This window comes from Nycticebus coucang, chromosome 8 (assembly GCF_027406575.1).
Source record: "Nycticebus coucang isolate mNycCou1 chromosome 8, mNycCou1.pri, whole genome shotgun sequence".
Taxonomy (NCBI): domain Eukaryota; kingdom Metazoa; phylum Chordata; class Mammalia; order Primates; family Lorisidae; genus Nycticebus; species Nycticebus coucang.
In genome coordinates, this window is record NC_069787.1 from 103,612,008 (window position 1) to 103,635,335 (window position 23,328).

A 23,328-nucleotide genomic window follows, 5' to 3' on the forward strand; every position below is an offset into this window, starting at 1 on the left:
ACCAAACCCACAAATGTGGCTATGTTAGAACTATATTCTAGTTAGGTAACCAAAGTAACCCCTAACATTTCAGTGCTTTCAAAAAAAACAAAAACAAAAACAAAAAGCAAAAACATCTGTGTATTTTCTCCCTGATCTACAACTGCACACAATATAAAGAAGTATAAACTTTCCAATTAAAGTTGCACTAACTAGATGTCAGACTTTCTGAAAATTACTACACTTTTCCAAGTCTTAGTTTCCTCACATAAGAAGTGACGATAATAATATATACCTTCTGCAAAATTACTTCACGTTTACAAGCCTTAGTTTGGAATGAGAATAACAAACAGTATTGTCATAGGAATTAAATGGAATTTACATAAATGAATGCACATTAACAGGCACTTAACAGTTCTCATGGGTTTTCCTATTTGTCTTTGCTCTGTACATGCCAGAGCATAAAGACCCACAATATTGTTAACTCTGTCCCAACAGCAACACACACTACCAAAAAAAAAAAAAAAAAAAAACCTACATGCACTTACCTTACCTTCTCATTTAAAAAGAACAGATACTATAATATTCCCTTTCATATGTAGAACGAGGTTCAAAAAAGCACTAGAGAAGTCTATATAGATCAGTCATAGAACTAAAATTAAACCCCCAGGTTTACCAAAAATACTTAGTGACTTTGATGTTACAAGCATTTCAGTACTGATGAGAAAACAATTGGACAAAATATGGAAAAAACAGTAGTGTTTTCAGAAAACAAAACAAAAAATAGACCATGAGAATATCCATGGATCCATAATCTAAACCAGAAATCATGTATAGAAAGTAAAATATAACAATTTAATCTTGAAAGCAATTGAATGTCAAACGCAAATGATAAAAATAATTTCCCTAAAGCAAAAATAAAATGAAGTAGCAGAATCTTCTAACCTCATTCCATGTTCCAAAGGTATCTATTTTCATGTAAATGAACCAAATGAAAACAAGCCAGTCTCCACATCCTCAAAATTCTGTTCTGACTTTTTTCTGGGGAAGAGGAGGAAGGCATAGGACCCAAAATCTCTAAAAAGAGAAACAATTCTTTAAAACATACACTCAACAAGGACCAGGCGCCCTGACTCACACCTATAATCCTAGCATGCTGGGAGGCTGAGGCAGGTGGATGAATTGTTTGAGATTACGAGTTCCAGACCATCATTAGCATGAGCAAGATCCCCATTTGTAAAAATAGCTGGGTGTGCTGGGAGCTGTGGCTCACACCTGTAATCCTAGCACTCTGGGAGGCCAACGTGGGCAAATCCTTTGAGCTCAGGAGTTCGAGACCAACCTGACAAGAGCAAATCCTCATCTCTAAAAATAGCTGGGCATTCACATCAGCACTGTAGTCCCAGCTACTCGGGAGGCTGAGGTAAAAGGATCTCTTAAACCCAAGAATTTGAGGTTGCAATGAGCTACAATATCACAACACTCTACTGCCGGCAACAAAACAAAACTCTAAATAAATAAATAAATAAATAAAACATACATTCACACACACACTCTCACTCTTGTTTTAATAGCAGCTAATGCCATGTATAATACTGAAATCTAATCAGACACTGTAAATATTCAGACAAGAGCCAACCTGATACCTTCATAAATGGATGGCAGAAATGTGAAATAAAATACTATAACCATTTCGGAAAACAGTTTGGCAGTTACTAAAATGTTAAATATAAATTTACTACATATGACCCAGCAATTCCACTCCTAGGTATCCACCAAAGAGGAATGAAAACATATGTCTACACCAAAACTTGTAAATGGATGTTCATAGCAGAATTATTTATGACAGCCAAAAATTAGAAACTCAAATGTCCATCAAGTAGTGAACATTTTTATTTAAGCAGTGAATAGATTTTTTTATTGTGAAGAGTATTCCATGAATAGTCTTTACAATAAAATGGAATACTCTTCTTTTTTTTTTTTTTTTTTTTTGTAGAGACAGAGTCTCACTTTATGGCCCTCGGTAGAGTGCCGTGGCCTCACACAGCTCACAGCAACCTCCAACTCCTGGGCTTAAGCGATTCTCTTGCCTCAGCCTCCCGAGTAGCTGGGACTACAGGCGCCCGCCACAACGCCCGGCTATTTTTTGGTTGCATTTTGGCCGGGGCTGGGTTTGAACCCGCCACCCTCGGCATATGGGGCCGGCGCCTTACTGACTGAGCCACAGGTGCCGCCCCTAAAATGGAATACTCTTCACAATAAAAAAGAAAGTATTGAAATTCCAGTACTCTGGGAGACCAAGACTTGAGATCACTTGACCTGTATGAACAACATAGCAAGATTCAATCTCTACAAAAAATATATTTCTTTTAATTACCAAGGCACAGTGGTGTAAACCTGTAGTCTCAGCTACTCAGTAGGCTGAGGCAAAAGGATCACTTGAGCCCAGGAGTCTGAGGTGACCCTGACTCAAAAATAGTCCAATACGCTATAACCTATATGATCTTTAAAACCATTAAACCGAGGTGGCGCCTATGGCTCAAGGAAGAGCGCCAGCCCAGTATGCCGGAAGTGGCGGGTTCAAACCTGGCCCCGGCCAAAAAAAAAAAAAAAAAAAACATTAAACCGTAAAGCCAAACATATAAAGACCATATACTGTCTGATTCTGATTCTAATTATATGAAATGTCCAGAAAAGCCAGATCTATAGACAGAAAATTAATGGTTGCTTGGAATCAGAAGTAAATACGATGAAAGTAACTGCAAATAGGCACAGATTTTCTTTTCTGGGTGATGGAAATATTCTGAAATTAGATTGTGGTGATGGGTGCACATTTTTCTAAATTAACTAAAAATCACTGAATTATACACTCAAAAAGAGAATTTTATATTACATTAATTATACCTCAATAAATCTATGAAGGAAAAATAGAAAGGCACAGAGGAGCAGGACTACAGTGCCTCTGAGATGAGACATAAATGCAAGTAACTTGCACCAATGTCTCAACCAAATGTATGGAAGAGCCAATATGGAAATCTACAAAATCTATATTCTTCCTAGAACCACTGAAAGCAATATATATCTTACTCAACTTTGCAACAATAAACCCAATCCACAAGTGAGGTAGTTTGTGGGACACACAGAAAAAATTCTTTTAAAAATTGAAGTTAGCACTGAGAATTAAATTAGGAAGAATGAAACATAAGATAAATCATCTATAGGCTATAAAGAGTAAGCCAGAGAGATGGTTCACACTTGTAATCCTAGCACTTTGGGAGGATGAAGTGGGTGGACTGCTTGAGCTCCAAAGTTCAAGACTAGCCTGAGCAAGAGCAAGACTGCTCTACTTGGAAAAAAAAAAAAATGAAAGAAAGAAAAATTAGCTGGGTGTTGTGGTGGGTGTGTCTATAGTCTCAGCTACTTGGGCAAGCTTGAGCCCAAAAGTTTGACATTGCTGTAAAATGACACCATTATCACTGTACCATGGTGGGTGGTATGTATGACAGGGTGGTAAGGGTGACGGTACTGTAAGACTATCTCCAAAAAAGAAAGAAAGAAACGTCATGGGGACTGAAGCCCAAGGTCACAAGAGCAGCGGACTACTAGTAGAACTGCATCCCAGAAGCTAGGTCTCTCACATCCCAGCTCAGGGATCCCCTCCTCCTGTGCACAGTTGGTATCCTGGGAGCTTCAGAATGGGGCTAGGAGATGGGGCCAGTGGCAAGAGAGATGAGGCAGCCTGGAAAGGCTGCCTGGAAAGATCCCCTAGGCAGACAGAGTCGACCTGGCCTCTCACACCAGCTTCCTGGGAAATAAGCTTGCCAGTGTTCTCAGCAGAGCAGCCATGGCCACAGACATGGGTAGGAATAGGATGTGGGAGAACGTGGGGACAAGGTGAGCCAGGAAGAGGCAGGTGGCGGAGATCAGGCACTCAATTCATCCAGACCACTCCCACTTGCTGCCTAGACTCACAACTGCCTTCAACCCCACCAACTGGCTTTGCACCTCACACCTCCTGCGAGAGAAGGAGGGGCCATTACACGACCACTTCCACCCCATGCTAACCATCTCATTGGTATCATTGCCATCAGTGCTGTGCCCACTTCCAAGATGGCAGCAGTAGCATACAGCACAATCAGCCAGCTGGGCTGCAGGGTGCCTGCCTGCTAAAGGGGCAGCAGGGGAGAAGGGTAGCAAGGTAACACAGAGGGAGTACGATTACCATATTCCAGGGTATTATTTTGCATATGGATATCATTATGCTTTCTAGAGTTATACTTTAAATGCACAAGCATAAATAAAAAGAATTAAAGACATTTATATTAAAAAAATTTATACAGATACAGAATTAGCACTACCGATATATATTGCTCACCCTTATTTGTACATCAAAAACTTGGGCAAAAAGGCACAGATTATACAGGGCAAAATATGGTATATGAAACTGAACCCAAATTAACTGACTAGTGAAGAGTATTCAAAGAAATCAAATTCGGCAGTTTGTCTCCAACACTGTCCCTGAAGTATGTCCTGACCCAGAACTGCTATAGTGCCGAAAGATTTATCAGGCTATCAGAACTCAGTAATACTGACAACTAAAATGCTCCAAATTGTTTTGAGTTCATGCCAGGTTTACTACTAGTCAATCTTAAAGTCTTCCTACAAAAAGAGAATGAATCCACTAATTGGTTAGCACAGGCAATTTCATTTGAAGAGTAATTTTTCAGTGTATATCAATTACCTGACACATCAGGTAACTGATTTATACCTCAGCCTTCAAACCACCTAAAACCAAAATCACTTCTAGATATAAATAATAAACTTAATTTCTAAGAATATCAATTCTGAGAACCAGAGTCTGGTACATAGTTCATCAGTTCTTGTGACACTTAAGAACAGACTCATCAGGCAGTCAGTATCCCCTACAGCCACTCTCTGGCCTGTTGCATGCCTCCCAAAACTGTGACTTCTGTTTTGCAAACTGAATGAATGCTGCTTAGAAATCTGCAAATGGACGAGACATCCTCCCCAAAACACAACCACTTACATTCATAATTCACAGTTTATGGAGCACTGCTATATTTGCTGGCCAAAATCCCCTGGAATGACAAGGACATACTTATCCCCAATGTAAGTCAGGCAGTGACATCAGAATAATTTACGATAGGGCAACCTGCTAATAAATAAGTAATTTGGGGTTAGAATCCAAGTCTCCAAATGCAGTAGTTCCTTAAAGTGTCTAAAAGATCAACCCAACATATCCTCAGTTTCTGGTTGGAAAATCAATTCTGCAGTCTTAAGAAAAGTCAGATAAATTCCTTGAATAAGTTAATAAGTGTATAGACAGTACAGAGAAATGCTCTAAATATGGATAAACGAAGGAAATTGAAGACTTACGATATTGAAGGAAGTTCTAATACAAACAAAGAGTTCAATTTGGAACTAGATAATTTTAATTTTATATGTAAAATTAAATCAAAGATGTGCCTGTAATTCCAGCTATTTGGGAGTTAAATCAAGAGAATCATTTGAGTCCAGAAGTTCAAAACAAGCCTGAACAACACAGCAAGACCCTATCTCAAAAAAGTTAATAAAGAAAACAGAAAAAATCTAATACTTTTTATATTCTTTCAAAAGGAATGAAATTGCTTACAGATAGGAAAGGTTCTGAAGTTAATAATTCAGTTCCATTGTAAAAGTGGTGTTAAGAACTACACTATGATCCACTAGAGTTCCACTCTAAATACAAGTATGCAGAATAAGGGTGTATGTTCACCAGAAGACTTAAACAAAAATGGTCACAGCAACTTTGGTATAATAGCCAAAAACCACAAATAACACAAATGTCTACACTCAAAAGAATATTTTAGTATACTCATAAAATAAAATACTACATAGCAATAAAAAAAACTTCTCATACATGACACAATATTGAGGAATATCCCAAACATCATGTTGAGCAAAAAAAATAAATAATAAAACACTAGACAGTTAAGTACAAAACTAATGAATGACTATAGAACTTGGAACAAAGAGTGGGGAGATAATACAGAAAACCTTCTATATTAAATAAGAAATATTTTGTATCTTCATCTGGGAAGTGCTTAAATAGACAAAACTTCATCATGCCATAAGCAATGTAATTTATTCCATAAATTAGTATTAGACTACAATCGAAAAGTTACTGCATTTATTTGGTACCTTTTACACAACAGAACAGTAATCTGAAATTTTAAAACACAAAACTATACCAAAAACTTACCTGTAATTGAAAACTGATTTTATGCTAAAATTGGCCCATGGTAGATTCAATCAAAATTTTCACAAGGACATGTCTTTCAAATTTTGTCCCAAATGTATATATTAGCTTGCTGTATGCTCCCAAGGAAAAGCTATGGCAAATATAAGGATGCTCTCTATCTGATCTTATTTCAATCTTTTTTGACATCTTCCAAAAATAAAATAATAATGAAATTTCTAATTTCTCAATGAATAGATAAGATTGTCTACAGAGAAAGAGAAGTGGTAAAATATGGAGGCTACAGGAGAGTGCAAGTTTTTAAGTAACTCCTATGAGGAATGAGAAAATAACTAGGAACAAAAGAGAATTACTAGGTAACAGTGAGGGTCCAATAAAGATTGAAGAGCACGAATATTTAATAGCTCCAGTCTATAAGTTATTTTCTGGAGGTTATTTTCTCCAACTGTACTTAGCAGTTCAAAGGCAGGTACACAGATATCAAGATGAAATGATCTGTGATTGGGTTTTGGTACAACAGATGTAATAAAGAAAGAAAAAAAAACACAAGGCACTTGAACACTAAACTAGATAAGAAAATAAAGGCAAGAGGGTCTGATACACTAGGAGAAAAGATACACTAGCTCTCAAAAGACTAGAGCTCTACATGGTTGAAAAGAGACCATCAATGTCTATGTTCAAAAAAACATCAAAAAGTTCAACATATATAAGAAATCATGAGGTCTTCTACGTATGTGAAGTACCATTTCTTCTTATTTTAGAAAATGAAACGTTCTCCCTGACGATTCAAATTGCCTTTTTTTAAGGGAACTAAAAAGGTTCCAAATGCAAACAGTCAAATGCTTGAAGCATAACATTATAACATTATAATTGCAAATCTAGATGTTCCTTAACATTTCTATGTAAATCCAACCTTATTTTTTCCAGTATTTTGAATCAACAAAGGAAGTTCCAAATTTCTTAATCAGCCTTTACCAAAAATCTTAACATAAGCAAATCAGTCACCCTGCACATCAACATTACCACTGTTTAACAAGAATGGGGATGAGTGATTATATATGTGTACATATGCTTGAAATCCTATGACAAAAGAATTATCTTATTTCTAAACTCTAGCTTGACCAATTGTCATCAATTAAACTTATTTACATTGAGTGTTACTCAAGGTGAGTGTGACTTTATATTTTTTAATTTCCGATAAATATGAGGGCACATACAATTAGATTACATTGTTTGCATTTGTAAGGTGAAGTCTTAATTATAGCTATGTCCTTTACCCAGGAAGTATGCAACATAGCCTTACATTGTACCCATTAGGTGGGAACTTACCAAAACCCCCTCCTCAACTTTATTATTATTTTTTTTTTTTTTTAACAAACCATACAGGAAATTTAAGAGCTTAACTAACTTTAAAATGTCTTTTAAAGGCCAGGCACGGTGGCTCATACCTGTAATCCTAGCCCTCTGGGAGGCTGAGGCAGGTGCATTGCTTGAGCTCAGGAGTTCGAAACCAGCCTGAGCAAGAGAGAGACTCCATCTCTATTAAAAAATAGCCAGGCATTGTGGCCAGTGCCTATAGTCCCAGCTACTTGGCAGGCTGAGGTAAGAGACTCACCTGAGTCCAGGAGTTTGAGGTTGCTGTGAGCTACGACACCATGGCATCCTACTCACTCAGGGGGACAAAGTGAGACTCTGTCTCAAAAAAATAAAAATAAAAATGTCTTTTAAAATATTACTCCACAATTTGGCATTGAAAAGTTACTATGTATGCAGAAATATACAAAAATTGAGATTAGTAAATCAAATATTTATCATTGTTAGCAATAATCTCAATTCCATGTTTTCTTACACAGCAACAATGAAGTGACTTATGTGATGTGAGAACAGCCACAGCAACAATAGTAGATGAAGCTGTATTATATTTTGCTCCTGAGATGCATGCAAAAGGACAGCCTGGTATATACCAAGCAATACAAATGAAGATAGAATAAATTACCAAAATCCCTAAGGATAAAAGATTTCAAAGCAATGAGTACTTGGTGTGACCAATTTTTAACCTGCTCAGGACTATAAGGTATAAGTTTCTTTCTTATTATCCCTAAAATAGCGGTGTGTCTTCTATTAATGGCAACTCATATTTAATGAAATAAGATTTAAACTTAGAACCCTTCATTCCTGGTCTACCCTACTTTAAGATGGCACCACCATTCATTTCATTATTAGTCAGAAACCTGGAGATTATCCTTGCCTCATTCTAGCTTCACTTGTCTACACTATCTCCAAAATGCATACAGAATTGAACACTTCTGACAATTAATCTCTATTACAACCAAGGCACTGTATCTGTCAATTCCCCCACTTCTGTTCCAACCCTGTCCCCTTACCTAATCCAACAAACAGCAATTAGAGCAGAGGTTCTCAAACTTGGCATTATTGACATTTTGTGCCAATAGTTCTTTGTTGTAGAAAGCTATTCTGTGAATTGCAGAATGCTGAGCAGTATTTCTAGTCTCTACAAACTGATGCCAGTTGCACACACCATCATCCCCAGTGTGACAATCAAAAATACCCACAGGCATTGCCAAATGTCCCCTGGGAAGCCAAAATTACCCCCAGGTGAGACCCACTGAGTTAGAACTATGTTCTTTATAATAAATGCCCCTTTGCTTTAAACTCTCCAATAGTTTCTCATTTCACTTATAATAAAATCTGCACTCCTTAGATTCCTAACTTCATCCCAAACATACCATATCCTACCTAATCTAGACTCTACCAACCTTTTCCTTTAACCTCACGTGATGCCACCATACTCTTCCTCATATCACAGTCCCTCTTGTTACTAGGGTCTTCTCTCAGTTCCTAGGTAACAGCCATTTCTACTAAAGAGATTCTTCTCTTTGCTAACCCAATACCTACGCCTAGACTAGGGGTTCCCAAAACCTTTTGACTTCCCTGGGCCACAATGGAAAAAGAAGAGTTGTCTTGGGCCACACAGTAAATACAAACACTAATGAAAGCTGATAAGGGAAAGAAATGTGTGTACACAATTTTCATGATATCTGCCACCACACATAAGCAAAAAAGTCCTCACATAACAACACTAATTATGCAGCAGCCCATTCAGAGAGTCTTTTAAAATTGTCCAGCAGTTGGGCGGCGCCTGTGGCTCAGTCGGTAGGGCGCCGGCCCCATATGCCGAGGGTGGCGAGTTCAGACCCGGCCCCGGCCAAACTGCAACCAAAAAAATAGCCGGGCGTTGTGGCGGGCGCCTGTAGTCCCAGCTACTCGGGAGGCTGAGGCAAGAGAATCGCTTGAGCCCAGGAGTTGGAGGTTGCTGTGAGCTGTGTGAGGCCACGGCACTCTACCGAGGGCCATAAAGTGAAACTCTGTCTCTACAAAAAAAAAAAAAAATTGTCCAGCAGATCCCAAGTTTATAATCACTAATATAGAAATGTACATATCTAAGTAATAAAACATCTTTGTTTTTGATGTTTTTTGTTATAAAAGAAACACGGGCTACATAAAACTAGTGGGATACTTGACATAGTTTTTGAGAAAGTAATACATTAATGACAGAAGTAGTTGCAATTCTAAGTGAATTCTCAAGGTGTTCATCAGACATTTTGATTCTAACTTTACACTTAATGTACTTCATTCTTGAAAATTGTTGCTCACAAATGTAGGTGCTGCCTAAAAGTGATGACATAATAAGGCACGACGGTGAAGCAATGGATATTTGTCTCTGGGAAGATAAGACCTAGAAAAGTCCAGTAAAGAGATGTGATCAAATTTTTCTTTAAGCTGAATGTCAGATTGCAGCTGTATGCATTCCATATGAAAATCAGCAAGTAACGTATTTATGTAGACTGAAAATAAAGTTGCATATACAAAATACTGATTATTTCCCCAGAAATTGTAAAATCTGTTTTCAAATTCTTGTATCAAATCAAAAAGCAAGCCTGCTTATTTTTTACTGTTCACAGGACTATTTAGCCAACATGTCAAATTGCATGAAATTGTTTGCCTTGAGTTTGCCATAATTTCAGTATCATTTGGAAAGCTGTTAATGGTTTGAAACCATTGTATCGATTAGTTGGTTGTTACCTTGAAGACATAGTTCAACTCATTTAAATGAGTGGTTAAATTCACTAAAAATGCTAAATCTGTAAGCCAGTTTTCATCATCACATTCTGGTACAAATTTGATTTTTGATACTGTGAACAACTTGATAACATACCACAAATCATAAATTTTTTCAACATTTGGCCTCAACTTAGCTGTCTTACTTCCAACAAGTAAATGATGTCACCACAGCCAGCATTAACACTTTCAAGGAATTCCTGGAATTGACAATGATTCGATCCCTTTGCCCTTATGAAATTCAGTCTTAGTGACGATTTGCATGACATTACCTATTTTTAAAGCTTTTGTGCATAAATGTCCTGTTTTGTTTTGTTTGAGACAAAGTTTCACTATGTCGCCCTAGGTAGAGTGCCCTGGCATCACACCCCACAGCAACCTCAAACTCTTGGTCTTAAGCGATTCTCTTGCTCAGTCTCCCAAGCAGTGGGGACTACAGGCGCCTGCCACAACGCCCAGCTATTTTTTTGGTTGTAGTTGTTGTTGGGCAGGCCTGGGCTGGGTTCGAACCAGCCAGCTCTGGCGTATGTGGTAATTTGAGCCATATCTGTAGCATAACTGCTATCCTCCATTGCCAAAGTATGTAACTTAAAATTAGTAGCTTTACTTCCCAAACTTCTTTCAACAGATTTTCAAATTTCTTCAATTCATCTGGCTATCAAACTCATTTTACACATATCCCCCCCCTTATTTCAGGGCAAATTATATCTGCCATGCTTTCCATACATTGCTTAATAAACTCATCAGCAGTAAAAGGTATTTATTTTTTTGCTTCTAAATGTTACCATATAACCTGCTTTTACAATGGAATCCTCTGTGAATTTTTTTATTGAGAAGACAGATTTTATTTCAGTTCCATTATTTTGTCCTTACAACACAGTCCCTCATATATATCAAATTGGCAACATGTTTTTGCATACATATAATCTTTCTTTTTTTTTTTTTTTTTGCAGCTTTTTTGCCGGAGCTGGGTTTGAACCTGCCACCTCCAGCATATGAGGCCGGCGCCTTACTCCTTTGAGCCACAGGCACTGCCCCATATAATGTCTTTTCAAACTATAGTCTTTGAAAACTTGCACAAATTCCTACAAATTAAGCATAGTGCCTTACTATTTGCCTCAAAAAAAAAGTAGTCAACTGTCCACTTTTCGTTGAATAATCTTCCTTCATCTGCAATTTTTCCTTTTGGGGGTTCTGTTTTCTTTTGAGACGTTATAGAAGCCATCCTGAGATTAAAAAATAAGGGATAAGGGACTATATTTACTTTTACTGTGAAAATTAATTGACAGGAAAGCAAAGTTTGGGCCCTTCCACATCTCAGTTGCTGAGGCAAGGCTGGGTGTAAAGTGTGGTGGGAAATGTGAGAGGCACCACCAAGGTGTGGAAGTACCCTTAATAATCAAGAACACTGGCTCAGCACCTGTAGCTCAGCAACTAGGGCGCCGGTCACATACATGAGGGCTGCCAGGTTCAAACAACTATGAAAACTACAACAAAAAAATAGCTCGGTGTTGTGGCACCTGTAGAACCAGCCACTTGGGAGACTGAGGGAAGAGAATCATTTCCCTCAAGGGCAACATAGTGAGAATCTGTCTCAAAAAAAAAAAAAATCAAGAATACTTACCTGACTTACAAATGACATTAAATGCCTAATGTTGCAATGGTAGGTTGAAATATTATTGATAATCACTGCCTTGCCAAGTCACCACAAGCACATGTAACATCTAATGGTGTCAATTCCAATGTCTGTGCTTGAAACGTAAGACACTGGAATCCACACCCCACCATAAAAGTGAAGCCACACGTGGGTACAAATATCAAGAGCATATGTATATTTTATACGACATTGCAAAATGTTGTCATCTACAAAAGTCACACTCAAGATCTATGCAACAGAGTTCCGCTCCCGCCCCAAAAAAATCTTATAACATTTTATGTAAGCTTGTGATTTTGTGTTTGTGCTGTGTTCATAGCAATCCATGAGGATCATGGGCAACAGGTTAGACACCCCTGGCCCAAACCATTCTTGCCTGTGTTCTGTGTGTGTCTCAGATAAAATTTCACATCCTCCTAAATGCCTGACTCTCCTTATTTAAGGTATGGACCCCAATATTACCCATTATAATGCCTCATTTATTCCCTTCCTAACACCACAGTCTATGTTTATTCTGTTTACATGAATATCAACTGTCTGTCACATGAGAACAAATACTTCATCTGCCTTATTGTCCAGCATATAACTGAAACAAAATAAACAAATGTACAACTTGGACAACCTTAAGTAATAGATGAGTTGGCACAAGTAATAACCTCAGCATTACCACCACATCATTCCCCACCTATATTTATGAATATATAGAAGTGAAGAAGAAAGAAGGTACAGCAAGTACTTTGTTAGGCCCTCACCTGTGAAATACCTTTACCATCATCATGCTCTCTGAATGAAACAGTTGTGTGAGGATTAAATGACAAATGTAATGGATTTAAAACATTTGAAGGACTTAATAAAAATGTTGTGTTCAATAAATGATGACTGTGTAAAGAACCAAACACAAAAAGGAAGAGGAAAAAAAAAAAAAAAAAGAATTTTCTTTTTTTAAAGCCAGAGTCTGATCTGTCGCCCTGGGTAGAGTGATATAGCATCACAGCTCACACCCACCTCAAATTCTTGGGCTCAAGTGATCTTTTTGCCTCTGCCGCTCAAGTAGGTGGGACTAAGGCACCCACTGCAACACCTGGCTAATTTTTTCTATTTTTAGTAAAGATGGGGTCTTGTTCTTGCTGGTTTTAAACTCCTAACCTCAAGCAATCCATCTATCTCAGCCTCCCAAAATGCTAGGATTACAGGCATGAGCCACTGTGCCCCACAAAAAGAAAAAAAAAAAAAAAAAAAAGAACCAAGCACAATGCCAATAAAAGATACTCGAGAAATGACAGTTCTCTTGCCCCTTTCAATTTCATTCTACCAGCAGTTTGGCCCAAATACAGTTAAGAATAGAACTCTCTGTCTGAGAGATACTTTTTCCCCCTCTAGGTCTCTGGAAACATAACATACTAGGTATAAATAGGTTATTCAAATAAGTTTTCTGAGGATAACCAAAACTGACTATTCACAAAATAACCTCAAAATTTAATTTCAATTTGTTTCGGTAATCAACATAATCAGATTATTCTATTTCAGAACCTAACTTTCAATTGACCTTGGTGGTGAAAAAAAATATATAAACTATTATTTACTGTGTCAGTATTCATTATTAAAAATACCTCCTACGTGGGTGGCACCTGTGGCTCAGTGACTAGGGTGCCAGCCCCATATACCAAGGGTGGGGGGTTTGAACCCAGCCAAACTGCAACAAAAATTAGCTGGACATTGTGGCGGGTGCCTGTAGTCCCAGCTACTCCAGAGGCTGAAGCAAGAGAATTGCCTAAGCCCAAGAGCTGGAGGTTGCTGTGAGCTGTGATGCCACGGCATTCTACCAAGGACAACAAAGTGAGACTCTGTATCTTAAAAAAATAATAATAAGGGGCGACGCCTGTGGCTCAAGGAGTAGGGCGCCAGTCCCATATGCTGGAGGTGGCGGGTTCAAACCCAGCCCCGGCCAAAAACCATAAAAAAAAAATAATAATAATAATAATAATAATACCTCCTACATCTAACACCAGTTCACTTACAGGAAATAGTAAATTGAATATTAGAATCAAATAATAATAAAGGGTAAATAAACTATAAAGTACTGAACATACTTTATTTAATAATTAGATAAAACTGTTTACCTTAAATTCCTTTTAATAACCCATTTCTAAAGCCATTCTGTATATACTTGTGGGTATAAGAAAAATGATAAAGAAGTATGTGGGAAGCCAGATTGCCATAAATTCCCAGATCTGCTAATTACTAGTTATTTAACCTCTGTAAAGTGTTTCCTCATCTGTAAGCTGAGACATAACATTAGTACCTGTCTCATGCAGTTGTTATAATGATTACAAAAGTTAATATGTGCAAAACACATAAGAAGTACTGTTATTTATTATTATTACTTTGTTTCTTTGCATCACTGTGGTTAACAGCTACTATATTGGACAGAACACATACAAAAGATTTCCATTATTGCAGTCCTACTGGACAGCTCTATATAAAACTACAATATAGCTAAGATGACTGTTGGGATAATGCACATTGTCTTCTTCCCTAATTTTTTAGAGGTGTTTCAAAAAAAGCACTCCAAACCCAATGTATTTTTTAATCTAGTAAGTATGATATGCAACAAAGAACTTAAGTTTCAGTATAATTTAACAAACCAAATAAAAGAGGGGTGGGTGGAGAAGGCAACACTGTCTGATGTTTAAGGATCTCTTTTATGAGGAAGGGATAACCAAACAAATGGATATTTGTCTATTTTTTATCTACCTTACATCAAACTATTCACTAAAGTCTCCTTGTCAGTGAATAGTATGTCTACAAGATAAATTAATTATATTCAAATATAATTATCAATATATTAAAAGAGCAAATCTAGGATGTGATACAATAGGCTTCCTTAACACAATAAATAAATTGATCTAGAGGTAAATCTATTTTTGCCTAATTTTGATGTACCGATTAGGAGAAATTATATTTTGAGATATCTATAACACTTATAATATGAAACTATTTCTGATTTCTGGTGGTGACAAAATAGGTATTGATAATAAAAAAATGATTCATTGCCTACATTCAAAATTGAGGCCAGGCGTAGTAATTCATGTCTATAATCCCAACACTTCAGGAGGCCAAGGTGGGAGGATTGCCTGAGGCCAGGACTTCCAGATCAGCTGGAGCAACATGGCCAGATCCTGTTTCTACGAAAATAAAAATTTAAAAATGAGTCAGGTGTGGTGACACGTGCTGTATGGGAAGCTGAGGTGGGAGAATGCTTGAGCCCAAGAGTTTGAGAGACTGTAGTAAGATATGATCACACCACTGTACTCCAGCCTGGGTGACAGACAGAGCAATATCCCATCTTTTAAATTAAAAAAAATTAAATTAAAAAAAATTGAAGGAACTGCTAAATTTCAGTCAGGTTAGTGAAAATAAATATGTGATTATTTTCCCATCCAAGTTCATGAAGCTCAGGGCTTTTAATTGCTTAAGAAATTAGATAAGACTTTAGAGTCACAAAAACCTGGGCTCAAACCCACCATTTTCTAGCTATGTAATATTGGGAAAATGTACTTAACCTCTTTACCTTACCTGTGAAAAAGGAATACCTACATTAAGACTGCTGTGTTATGGCTCGGCAGCCAGTGGCAGGTTCGAGCCTGGCCCAGGCCTGCTAAACAATAACAACCGCAACCAAAAAATAGTGGGTGTTGTGGTGGGGTCCTGTAGTCCAAGCTACTTGGGAGGCTGAGGCAAGATAATCAGTTAAGCCCAAGAGTTTGAGGTTGCTGTGAGCTGTGACGCCACATCACTCTACCGAGGGCAACGTAATAAGACTGCCTCAAAATAAAAAAGAAGAAAGATTATTATCATGCACGTAACCTAGCTGACACAGTATTTGATACATTTTCAATAAACACATTATCAAGATCAGTAACCAACTCCTGTCAATTATATAACTCACAACCCTTACTGTGTAACAGAAAACTCAGATATTTGTGTTCAGTTGGTCTGGGGTGAATCCCAAACATTAAAGCTTCTAAGTGATTCTAATGTGCAGCCACTGACCTAAGGACAAAGTTCAAATTCTTCAGTTCTGGCACGCTCTGGTCATTGCTTATAGCTCTGTGTATTTTAATCACTCTTCCATAGGCTCCTAGCAAAGTAACACTTTCAGAGAGATGGGCTATAGTAGTGGTTCTCAAACTTCAACCTGCATCAGAGTCACCTAAAGAACCTGTTAAAACACAGATTCCTGGGCGGTGCCTGTGGCTCAGTGGGTAGGACGCCAGCCCCATATGCCGAAGGTGGCAGGTTCAAACCCGGCCCCAGCCAAACTGCAACAAAAAATAGCCAGGCTTTGTGGTGGGCGCCTGTAGTCCCAGCTACTTGGGAGGCTGAGGCAAGAGAATCACCTAAGCCCAGGAGTTGGATGTTGCTGTGAGCTGTGATGCCATAGCACTCTACCAAGGGTGATAAAGTGAGACTGTCTCTAAAAGGAAAAAAGAAAATACAGATTCCTACTCTTTACCCCCCAAATTTCTCATTCAGCAAGCCTAGGGTGAGGTCCAAGAATCTGCATGTCTAACAAGTTGCTAGGTAATGCTGACACGACGAGGTTCAAGGACCACACTCTGAGAAATGGAGTCACTACGCTTGATCACAGCTCTGACCTGGTGCATGTACTCTTTCCTTCACTTAGAATGACATTCCCATCTCCATCATTCCACTTTTGCCTGGCTTTCACTTCTCTTTCAAAACTTACATAAAAATTTACCTCCTTCAGGAAACATTTGTTCACTTCAACAAACCACCTCAAGGCATTTCTTACCTACAATAAACTTGACTACAAAAAAAAAAAAAAAAGCATAACAGACCAGTGTAAATGGTGCCCTAATGCACAAGAAAGGTACCTGCTGGCATACACAGATTTTTTTCGTAAAAATTTAAAAAGGTTGACTCTTTGGGGCAGATAAATTAGAAAAATGTGGGAAAAAGGGATAATTTGTCAAGCAGAATAAAATTTGGATTTCAGGCTTCACCTACACCTGACCTCGTGACCAGAGTATCTTTATGCAAGGTACCAATTCCACGGCCATTCATGCCAGCCCAGGCACAGTGTACCCCTAATGCACAAAGGCAGAGAGAACACTTGGACCAATGTTGGATGGGAGGGAGAGGGAAGTAACAAGAGTATTAGGGAAAGATCTCTAAAGAAGGGTGTGTAAGTTCTTTTTTTTTTCTTTTTTTGTCTCTGTCACCCAGGCTAGAGTGCAGTAGCACAATAATAGCTCATTGTAGCCTCGAATTCCTGGCCTCAAGCAATCCTCCTGCCTCAGCCTCCCAAACTGCTGGCTTTGCTGTTATGAACCACTTCGCCTGGCCCAAATTTCTGAGTCTTGATATGCTCCCTCCATACTTCAGGAAAACAAGAACTGTACTTTAATGATGTCTACAACCACAGTGTATGGCACTTGAAGAATGACTCAGTGAATAAAATTATGTAAAAATATTTGCCAATCTCTTTTTCATCAAATAAATGAAGAACCCAACACATACCCACACTTAGCACCAAAAACTGTAAGTGCTATCTAAATATCAACATTACATTTGGTCTGTGACAGTCATCAGCCAAGAGAAAATAATGAATTATCCTAATGAACAGATGGAAGGTACGGAGGTAAAATATCAAACTTAGGTGATATTTTAATAGGGACTGAAAACTAAAGACCTCACAATTATTTCAGTAGGGACTGAAAAATTATAGAAATCTTAGAAATCAGATATCTAGTCTAAGACACTAATCTTAGAGATGAATAAACTGAGGCCCAGAGAAGTAATGAGTCAAAGACACACAGTTGTCTGGGTACAGTGCCTCACACTGTGAAGAGCCAGGGCAGAAGAACTGCTTGAGGCCAGAACTCAAGACTAGCCTGGGCAACACAGAGAAACCCTGTTTCTACAAAAAAATAAGAAAAATTAGGCTGAGCGTGGTAGCTTACACTTGTAATCCTAGCACTCTGGGAGGCCAAGGCGGGTGGATTGCTTGAGCTATGAGTAAAAGATCAGCCTGAGCAAGAGCAAGACCCTGTCTCTACTAAAAATAAAAAAACTGAGGCAAGAGTATCGCTTAAGCCCAAAAGTTGGAGGTTACTGTGAGCTATGACACCACAGCACTCTACCCAGGGTGACAAAGTGAGACTCTGTCTCCCAAAAAGAAAAAAGAAAAGAAAAATTAATCAGGTATGATAGCATACACCTACTTAGCAGGCTGAGACAAAAGGATTGCTTCAGTCCAGGAGTTGGAATTTGCAATGAGCTGTGATCATGTCATTACACTCCATACAGTCTGAGCCACAGAGCACGATACCATATCATTGGGTGGGGGGTAGGGGTGTGTGTAACAGAGGTGTGCCTCACTCTGTCACCCCAGGTAGAGTAGCATGGCTACTCATCTCATCACAGCCCACTGCAATCTCAAACTCCTGGGCTCAATGGATCCTCCTGCCTCAGTCTATAGATACCTGGGACTATAGATACATCCCACCACACCTGGCTAATTTTTTCTATTTTTTGTAGAGCCAGGATCTGGCTCTTGCTCAGGCTAGTCTCAAATTCCTGACCTTAAGCGATCCTCCAGCCTCCACCTCCCAGAGTGCTAGGATTACAGGTGTGAACCACCGTGCTGCTCACCCTGTATCTTAATCTCACTCACACACACAAAACACATAGCTAATAATTATGGTGGTAAAGCTATAATTAAAACTTGGATCTCGGACACTATACTAGTTTTCTCTCTTGGACACCATGCCACCTTTATACATATAAAATAAAATATCAACTGTCCATAATTTAAAAGAAAGAAAACCTATCAGTGAACCACAATTTTGTTCTCTGTATCCCATTCCTATGGGAGGAAAAAATAATCATCATCTTACTTCATCTAGGAATTTACTCTAAAAGGTTTTGCTCTTGGAAAAAATTCATTCCTGCTCCCTTTGCTGTTACAGAATTATATATACAAAGGTAATATTCATAAATAATCCTGAGAAAGCCATCAAAACTTATCAATTACCAAAGAAGCATTAAAATGTCTTTCTAGGATGTAATGCTTTCTTAAAGAAAGTAAAAGGGCCTAATTTTTGAAATATATTTAATAATAAACAGAAAACACTGGTTATAACTTTTATCTCTAAATTACCTGGAGTACCTAACCATTTTCAATAAAATTTTAATCTACTGCTAGTTCTTCGTGCTGGTAACAACCAATTAACTAAAATTCTTTGAGCCAGGTGTAGTGGCTCACACCTGTATTTCTAGCACTTTGGGAGGCCAAGGTGGATCTCTTGAAGCCAGAAGTTCAAGACTCCATCTCAACAAGAGGGAGAGAAATTAGCCAGACATGGTGGTACCAGCCTACAGCAGTTAAAATGGGAGGCTGAAGCTGGAGGATCACTTGAACCTAGGAGTATGAGATTGTACTGAATTATGATGCCACTATAGTCTGAGCAACAAAGGAGACTCTGTCTTTAAAAAAAAGGAAAAAAAAATCTTTGCCTCTGGAAAGTAACCTCACCATTAGATAAATCTAGATACTAGATAAAATTATAATTTAATGTAAGTTTAATATAATTTTAATAGAAGTTTAATGGTTAAAAGCATGGGAAACAGTGTGGCTACCCTCCAACATACAATGCACATCCTTGGGGAACATGGTGTTAAGCCATTCATAGCAGATATGCTTCTGAGTTAGGGTTTGTATGTAGCACAGCAGCTTCCTTGCAATTCCTCCTATTGAAAATCGCCCCCTGGGCGGCGCCCGTGGCTCAGTCGGTAAGGCGCCAGCCCCATATATCGAGGGTGACGGGTTCAAACCCGGCCCCGGCCAAACTGCAACCAAAAAATAGCCGGACGTTGTGGCGGGCACCTGTAGTCCCAGCTACTCGGGAGGCTGAGGCAAGAGAATCGCTTAAGCCCAGGAGTTGGAGGTTGCTGTGAGCTGTGTGAGGCCACAGCACTCTACCGAGGGCCATAAAAGTGAGACCCTGTCTACAAAAAAAAAAAAAAAAAAAAAAAGAAAAGAAAATCGCCCTCAACACAAAAGTGTGTAAAACAGAAATTAAAAAGAACAAGATTTCTTTAAATAAAATAAAAACAAGTAGCTAACTGTTTTTAATCATAACAGGCTATAAAAGTATAATGATTTTATTTATTTATTTAATTGAAGGAAAATCCTGTCTTTTGCAATAACATGAACCTGGGTGACTTTACGTTAAGTTAAATAAGCTAAGCACAGGGCGGCGCCTGTGGCTCAGTCGGTAAGGCGCCGGCCCCATATACCGAGGGTGGTGGGTTCAGACCCGGCCCCGGCCAAACTGCAACCAAAAAATAGCCGGGCGTTGTGGCAGGCGCCTGTAGTCCCAGCTGCTCGGGAGGCTGAGGCAAGAGAATCGCTTAAGCCCAGGAGTTGGAGGTTGCTGTGAGCTGTGTGAGGCCACGGCACTCTACTGAGGGCCATAAAGTGAGACTCTGTCTCTACAAAAAAAAAAAAAAAAAAAAAAAAAATAAGCTAAGCACAGAAAAACAAATACCTACTGATCTCATTTATATGTAGACTCTAAAGAAGTTGAACTCATAGAAACAGAGAGTAGAGTCAAGATTACCAGGGACTGAGGGGAGGCATGGGAATTGGGAAGATACAGATCAAAGGATACTAAATTTCATTCAGGAGGAACAAATTCAAGAGATCTACTAAAGAACATGTTAACTATCGTCAATAACAATATATACTTAAAATCGCTTCAGAGAGTAGATTTGAAATGTTTCACTACAAAAAAAGTATATGAAGTAATGCATACGCTAATTAACCTGATTTAGTCATTCTGTAATATAAACACATCAAAGCATCATGTTAAAACCATAAATACATATACCATTTTGTCAATTAAAATAAGTAAATTTTTAAAAACAAAATAATTTTAACTGTAATCCTATCATAGAGAGGAGATAATTGATGACTCCAAAAATTGTTTGCTACCCAAGATAACACACTATTACATGGTGGAATAGGGAAGAAAACCAAATCTCTGTAAAATAAATTTCAAAATGCAAAGCATTTCAACATGCAGAAATAAGGCTAAAAGAAAAATCACTCATTAAGAGATGGGTGGCGCCTGTAGCTCAAAGGAGTAAGGCGCAGGCCCCACATACCAAAGGTGGTGAGTTCAAACCCAGCCCCGGCCAAAAAAAAAGAAAGAGACTGAGGGTATGCATTCTGAAATTAAGCCTGGGTTCAACTCCTGATTCTATTACTTACTGGCTGGGTGGTCTTGTAACAAATCAGTTTAAAACACTACAAAGGATACTATGCCTTTTAAACACCACCACTTACAAACCTTATGATGGCAACAATAAATGCAATCAGTAACACACACAGAGGATGATAATAAATGTTGGCTCACGTTATCAGGAAAGATTTTACATAGACAGATTCTACAGCTCACTGTTTGCTTTTTCTGTTTTTCTTTTTGTGAGTTATTTCAGTTATACAGTACAATATGCTAGTCTAGGTAAGTATTTAAAGAATCTTAAAGCAAGCAACATTGCTACTAAGGTCAAGAAATATACTACAAAAGCTTCTCCACAGTGTGTCCCTTCCTACCCATATCTCAGTTCCTTACCAGAAAAAGGGGTAAGGCCAGCAAAAAAATAAATACCACACAGAGTTACCGTAATTGTTTATTTGTACATAATCAATGTTTAATGAGTATTTTCTTACCCACATATTTACACCAGAACAAAGGAGAAAAAAGGACACAAGTACCTAACCCAATTTAGTGGGAGCATAACTCACAAAGAATAAGTACATAGATAAATTATTTCAAACTAGGTTGTGGCCATGTAGGAAATAGAAGAAAAATTTCAGAAGCAAATAACATAGGAGAAATTGAGAAAATCCATTTGGCAGGTTGTTCATGGTCCTCTTTATTTTCTGCATGTCTTGAAAAGGAGGCATTCAATGTCTTTGTTCCAGAGCTTTCAAGGATGTTTACATAGTAAGTGAACAGTCCTCAAAGAGTATCTTCCCCATGATAAAAGATATTAGTTTCCCTAAGTTTGGGATTCCTCTCTTGCAATTCAACCCACTCCTTATGCAGGTATCACCTGGATCTCTTCCCACTGTTCTGTGCAAACTGGGGCTCAGAGATCAGATACAAATGCTCTTCATCTATGATCCAGTTATTTCATGGCTTCACCAGCATCCATTAAACTATGCCAGGTTAACTTATTAGCCTAGCCTGCACTAAGGCAAAATCTCAAACACGTCACAGTTCTTGACAGGCATTTGCATATAAGCAATGTTTATTATAAGTAAAAGAGAGATTCCACTTCCATATTGTCAGAAGGGATTAAAAATTACTCAACTATATGCTAGTATCAAAAGATGCACTTTAAACAGAATGAAAATGAGAGTTTTAAGTAAATGGTGGAAAAAGATATACTATGACAGTTCATGAGGCTATATTAGTATCAGATAAAGTAGATGTTAAGACAAGGATTACTAGCAGAAAGAGGGACATTTCTTAAAGATGAAAAGGTCACTTTGTCAAAACAACATAACAATCACAAATTTTATGTGTCTAATAACAGCATCAAAATAAATGAGGCAAAAATTGACAGAATTAAGAGAGAAATAGACAATTCTACATACAGTAGAACATCCATAGTTGACCACCTCCCTACACTGACCACCTCCTCAAGTCAACTTAATATTCAAAGACTGGACATGCACCACATGTACTATCAATACAGTAGGCCTAATTCCTTATGTTGACCACCTCCATATGTTGACCAGTTTGTTACAGTCCCCTGGATGGTCAACTTACAGAGGTTCTACTGTAATGGATATTTTAATTTTTTAATTTTCCTCATAGCAAACACTAGAACAAGACCCACACACACAAAAAAAAATCAGTACAGACAGGTGATCTGAAAAACACTTACAAAACTCCTTAATCTAAATGATATTTATAAAATATTACACCCAATAATTGCAGAACATACATTATTTTCACATGTGAAAGTTAGGTTAACCAAGATGGACCATATGCTGGCCCATGAAACAAGGCTCAATAAATTTTAAAGTATTAAAATACATATAATATATTCTTTGGGGTGGCACCTGTGGCTCAACGGAGTAGGGTGCTGGCCCCATATGCTGGAGGTGGCGGGTTCAAACCCAGCCCTGGCCAAAAACTGCAAAAAAAAAAAAAAGAATATATTCTTTGATCTCAAAAATGAAATTAAGTTA

At 38.1% G+C, this 23,328-nt stretch overlaps 1 protein-coding gene across 2 annotated transcripts in view; it reads right to left on the minus strand.

The window, feature by feature from the left end:
- Window positions 1–23,328, minus strand: part of STAG1 (stromal antigen 1) — a 411,299-nt gene that overhangs the window by 381,188 nt on the left and 6,783 nt on the right. The window lies entirely within an intron of this gene.